The 6,136-nt window shown below is 38.0% G+C and overlaps 1 non-coding gene across 1 annotated transcript; it reads left to right on the top strand.

Annotated features, from left to right (window-relative positions):
* The first annotated feature begins 5,619 nt into the window (after positions 1 to 5,619).
* LOC114923456 lies at positions 5,620 to 5,726 on the top strand. Its single transcript, XR_003810630.1, has one exon. It is a non-coding gene; the product is annotated as a U6 spliceosomal RNA (small nuclear RNA).
* Positions 5,727 to 6,136: the final 410 nt, after the last annotated feature.

The following is a 6,136-nucleotide window of genomic DNA, read 5'->3' as shown; positions in this document are numbered from 1 at the left end:
CCAATTCTTATTATCTTCAAACATCCTGAATGAAAGGCATTCTGTCTATCCAATCCTAACCCTATTTAAAGTAAGATTCAGGCCCACCTTTTCTACTTAAGCAATCAAATAAAAGCCCAAAGCTGATCTAGCTCATATGACTGATTACATAAGTTGCAAGGAGGTCAAAGCATGTATGACAACAACATCAATATGCTGTGACATATGGATTTTCATTGAATATCAGAATGCAAGTATGTGACAGCATTTATGCAATGATGTCACCATGTCAACATTCTGGCACCATCATAATTTGCTGGGTTGTTTTTGGTGGAATGGGGCATGATTAAATCATAAAATACCCAATACCTCAGTGTAACCCTGGATTGAAGTTACAAAATGTACTTACAGAGATTTAAGAAAGCAACTCAGGGCTAGAATATCATTAGCCAAAAGCTTGGAAGATCCTTTGGGAAGCTCACTCAGCAACCAACATAATGTTAATCCTAGGCTAGATATGAATAACAATAAAGGAACATTCCACTTACATAGGATCACTTTTTCTTTAATAACAGCTACTAAATTATCACAGTTTCTCTGATTTAGATAGTACAATAGGTAAAGGAGAATATTTGTAGTGGACCTGAGGGTTCCTTAGTGCTCTCTGAGCTTGGTTGTTTTCTTGCAGACGTCTCATTATCCAAACTAGGGTGCACCAAACACCCCAGTAGAATAGGCAGGGCTTTTTTTCTCATAGAACGCCCAGAACGGAGTTCCGGCACCTTTTTTGGATGGAACCTTGTAAGGTAGGCAAGGCGGGTTGTATGACTTGTGTGAGTTCCAGCACCTTTTTTTTTTTTTTTTTTTACAAAAAAAGCACTGAGAATAGGTGACATAAAACATCTTCACCAGTTTGCTTTCTGGCAGTTGAAGGTTTTGTGAGTGGCCAAATTCACCACTCTTCTCACCATGGAAGCCACATTGCGGAAGTGCCTTGAGAAACCCTTTCAGATGTGTCCACATGTCCAGATAGATTAGAGACTCCAGGTTTACCGTAATGCTTGAATTTAGCCTGAGACAATTCACATAGGGTACTTAGAATTTAATGTGTAAAATAAGCAAATTAATAATGGATTAAACTAGACAGGTAGCATAGCCATATAAAGACATCTGAGCACAAAATAAAACAAATAAATTATGCTAAATAGTGACATTTGTACCCTGTATGTGCACCATATGCATTGTTAATTGATAATTGTTAGAAAGGCGTAAATGATTGGCAGTTAAAAGTAGCTAAATAAAAGGAGGCTGCATTGTTTCGCAGACAAAGCCCTCTCTCCTCCCTTGTTCTTCTTATCTCCAGAAACAGCCGCAGATATCAAACCAGTTTTGGAACAGGCATCCCACCACTGTGGGAGTCACTGAATCCACCTCCTCAACTGGAAGAAAGATGATGGCTTTGAGTTTTAAAGCTTGCACCGCTTGAGCAAAGATGTGAGAAAATTATGCAGAGAATTTGGTGGTCGGGGATGTCTCTGCAGAGTTCTTTTCATGTCTCTATATCCATGCTGTCTGAGTGCTCAGCAGGAAAATGAAAAGCATGGCTGAACTTTGGCAAGAAAGCGAATGTTGCGAATCATCTAGAAAGCAGGGGAAGATGCATCTCCCCTTTTGTCGCTCGCTCTGGCTAGGGAACTTACTCTGAGCTTCTCTCTGAGGACATGCCTCCAGTTTTGACCAGTTTTTGTGGCTTTTCAGTTTCCTGCCATCTTTCTTTTCATTTCTTCTTTCCTTCTATCCATTTATTGAAAAAGTGTTTAAACTGAAATGTGAAGTTGCTGCCTGTGATGATGCAATGATACATCCTTATATGGAATTTGGCTAGCTAACCTCATAGTTTTTGTTTACCTTAAGTTCACCTGAGTGTTGTTCATGGCCCATTGATCTTTTGTCCCCCTCAGTTCCACTGTGGCCAAACCTAGGAGCAGTTAGTTGCAGTTTTTCCCAAGAAAGCCTACCTCTGCCAATTCTCAAATGAACTGACCTAAATGTGCAGATCAGAACTCCATTCCCAAACAACATTTATGCTTCTCCCAAATGCTTCAGTGACATTTTGTTCACAAAGAATGCATCTTTTCAGAGAAAATATGACCAAGGAATGGGCATTTGGACAGAAAATGACATGTTAAGCTTTTACATATACTATCAAACGCTTTAAAAAAAATCAAAGAGCTGAGTGGAAGCAACTTTATGAATGAACATACACAGAACTGATATAGACCGAAAACAGAGCTATTTGCCAGGCTGAAATTAAGTGCTGGTGAATTTCCATTAAAAATTAATAGAACAACTTAGCTATGATTAATTCATGACTCATTAATTTCAATGGAACATTAGCCCTGCTCATAATTTGTTTGTTTATTTGTTATTCTACTAGACTGTCAATAACTGAGGCTGTTTAGCAATATTAGTTTTATTAGATTTGGACCAATGAGTTTTCAAATCTCGCCTTTCCTTTTTAAAAAGTAGCTTGAATGACAGAGACCGACTTAATCACTGAGCTATGAAATAGCACCAGCTACTTAGTATTATCACAACCTATTAGGTGAGAGTGGTGTCAAAAAATTCAAGAAAGATGACTAAAGTCTTTCCCTTTTTTTACATGCATAATGCACTGTAAAAAGGAAGGGCTTTCAGTTGTGCAATTAACTTTCTAGATGGTCTGATAGTTAGGTACAAGGCTCCAGATGTGCAGGTAGTTTAAAAAAAAGAATTTGCAGACTGGCATGTCTGAGTTTTGAAGACAAAGTGTATAATAGCCTGATGAGTAAGCAGAAGGAGAGAATTTCTTTCAAGGTCTACAGGAGATGCTGACAATGAGAGGAGCCACTAGAAGACATGGAAGGAGCAGCAACCAGATGATCTCCAGCTACAGAGCAGAAGAACATCAAGGGACAACTCCAATGGACAGAAGAAGGTTCCAAGAGAAACCAAGGTTCGTAACAAAGTAGCTCTGGATTATCATTGCCGAAAGAAAGAGATTTCAGTGCTGGTTGGGCTTTTCAAAGGAATTTGGATTAGAAGGGGAGTGAGAATGTTATTTTTCTCTTCCATAGGCCCCACCCTATCTCTTTGGTAAATACAAGATTTTTCTCCCTTGGAAGAGAAAGCAAAGGTTGGCCAATGTGCAAATAACATTCTAAAGACAGAAACTATGGGAGAATGGAAGAGGCAAAAGCTACATGCATTTGAAAGTTAAGGAACTTTTCAATAGAGATTTGTTAATCACAAGCAGGATGCTTTTGTAAACATTTTCACTTAGAATTGGAGGGGGATGTTGTACATGCATGCAAATGTCATCAAATTTTGATGGTACTCCTTTGTAAAGATTGGTAAATGTCACTTTAACATTTCAACTCCTTATATAGGTTCTGCCTTACCCACCCTCAAAAAATAGAATACTCAAGAGACTGTCTATAAGACAGCTAGGGAGGTCTCTCTGTAGGACACCCTGTTGCAGCAGCTGTGGGTGACCTTCTCCCTGCTATTTTCTGTTTTTTTTAATCTGGTGGTCAGAAGAACTTTGATTCTGACTGTGTGAGTAAATAAAGCATGTATGAGAAAACAAAAATCTGGCGTTTAACTGGTAAAAGCAAAAATTACTTCAATTAAGTTCATTACAGCTGTATTTGCTTTGCTGGGTATATTTTCACTCTCTTCCAGGGATGGAGAAACATCTCTGTGGGTTACCAGGTTCTGGCTAGTTTTCTTCTTAGCTTCATTAACTGCCACTGCTGCCATACAGATTCCACTTATTCTTGCTCTAAAAAACAAATCCACCTCATGGTGTCTATTTAAAGGGATTTTAATCTTCTCATTCGTTTTGGAGGGTTTCGTCCTTCCTTTTTGTTTTAGTTGGTGATGAGTTTTTCAATGAGGAAAGTGATCTCTTGGTGAGGGATATTGTCCTGGAGAGCTGGGTGCAAGAAGGCAGCAAGAACAGAACACAACAACAGCATTAGCATAATCCCAGGGATGTCCAAACATACAATTAATTACTTCATTCCCAGATTTAAAATTTCCAGAATTGAAATAGAAAGCCACCGGCAGTCTCTTGAAATGTTTTGGAAATGCCACAAGTATTTATCCTGTGGTGACATGGACAGTCTTGTAGGTGCAGTGGGTACAGTATAGAACTGTATGTAGAGCAGTTTCAAGCTCCAAGATATCCAACATATTCGGAGGGTATCAGATAGGAATTTTGGAAGTTGAGATCCAATTTACCTGGAGGGCACCAAGTTAGGATCAACATCTTTAGCTACTGTGTAATAATCAAGCTGAGATTCAGATCAATATGCTGAGTACAAGAAGCTGAGAAAGTGAGTTTAAATGTTAAAATGTAACTTTTTTTTCTTACAGAAAAGAAAAGAAACCTTAAGGCAGGGGTGTCAAACTGCCGGCCCACGGGCCACATGTGTCATCGGGAAACCACACCCACCCCATTGCCAGCAATGTGCAAAAAAGCTCTGATATGTTGCACGACGTCACGTGACATCGCGAGTTTGACATGTCTGCCTTAAGGGATAGTAGAGAGGAGTCTTCTGCTATCTTAGGTCTTTTTTATCCTAATGAAAAAATACAGTACATTTTAAAAAACAGAAAAAATAAAAAATGATTATCACTGGGTTTTTTTAAAAAAAAGATCTATTATTGTTTTTAGTTTATACTAATTTCAGCACATCAATAATAGAGGGCAACTAGTCCTATCCATAGAACAAGCCAAACACCAGCTTTAACTTCACACATCAACAGCGGCTCTGCACAGCTGTTCAGAACTCTTTACAACACCTTTAATAAAATTGTTCCTTTCAGCTCTAAATAAAAATATTGAAGTGTGAAATGGTCAATTATAATGTGATAAGTAAAAGCATGGGAATCCAAGAACCCTGGAAAAGTGCTGATCATCTGCTTTAACCATCTTCATCTCAAACAGGGGAGGGGGTGTCCTTGATCATGGACAAAGGGTAAGATAAAGAAGAAACTCTTTGTTCCTATTTGTCTGAGAGTTGTGATTTTTAAAAAAATCCCTAGTAGCTTTTGATTTACAAGCAATTTTTTACACATTTTAATATTTATAGTTGTTCATTTCCCTAATATGCAAGATTTTTTTTTCTTTAAGGATAAAAGATATATAACAAGAAAGAAGTACAAAATGTGTGTGAAGCATCCTTTTGGAAATATTTTAGCAATTTATAATTGCTAAAATAAAAAATTCTCATCCAACTACAGTTCAGAAACAGTTTCCTCTTTTCCTACCATTTCTCTGCATGCTGTTCCACATCAAGAGCATGGCTTCCCGAGAAATCTTTTGCCAGTGGCTTCAGGGAAAAACATATGGAATTATTCTTCCTTGAACTCTTTCAGGACTTCAAATCTATGCCCATAGATTTCTACTTTCTACAAGTTTAAAAAGAAAGGTAAAAACAACCCACAAAGAAACCAAAAATGCATCTGTATTTTTACATTACCTGTCTTTTGACCCTGTCCCTCAATACCCTTATCATCAAATAGAATAGAATAGAATAGAATAGAATAGAATAGAATAGAATAGAATAGAATAGAATAGAATAGAATAGAATAGTGCTCACTTCGGCAGCACATATACTAAAATTGGAACGATACAGAGAAGATTAGCATGGCCCCTGCACAAGGATGACACGCAAATTCGTGAAGCGTTCCATAATTTTTCTGGCATGCGTTCTTATGGTATGGGAAAAACAAAGTACATAACTATTTTCAAAAACATGCCATAAGGAATGTACTGATCCCAGAGTGGGAGAAAATTAAACACAAAATTTATATGAAAATACCTGAGTGGCTTTCAACAATGGAAGCGTTTGCTTACCCAAATTTAATTAATTATGACAAACTTGTTACTTATAAAGACATTTTGGATAAGGATGGAAAACCTAAAGAAGGTTTGTCTGCTTCAAAATGGGGCAGTTAGAAATGGAGCAAATCCCTCTGTTTCAAACCACCCCATTTTCAAGCAGACGAAGCTTCCAGTCTCTGTCAACAACAACAGCAGGATTCCCCCCCTTGGATGGAGTGTTCTACTGCCACCGCTGCTTTCCCCTCAGAACTGCAAGGCCTGGGC

This window comes from Protobothrops mucrosquamatus, unplaced genomic scaffold, assembly GCF_001527695.2.
Source record: "Protobothrops mucrosquamatus isolate PMUCROS unplaced genomic scaffold, P.Mucros_1.0 scaffold3745, whole genome shotgun sequence".
NCBI lineage: Eukaryota > Metazoa > Chordata > Lepidosauria > Squamata > Viperidae > Protobothrops > Protobothrops mucrosquamatus.
Note: the sequence above shows the minus strand (reverse complement) of the source record. Positions and strands in the feature narration are given on the sequence as shown.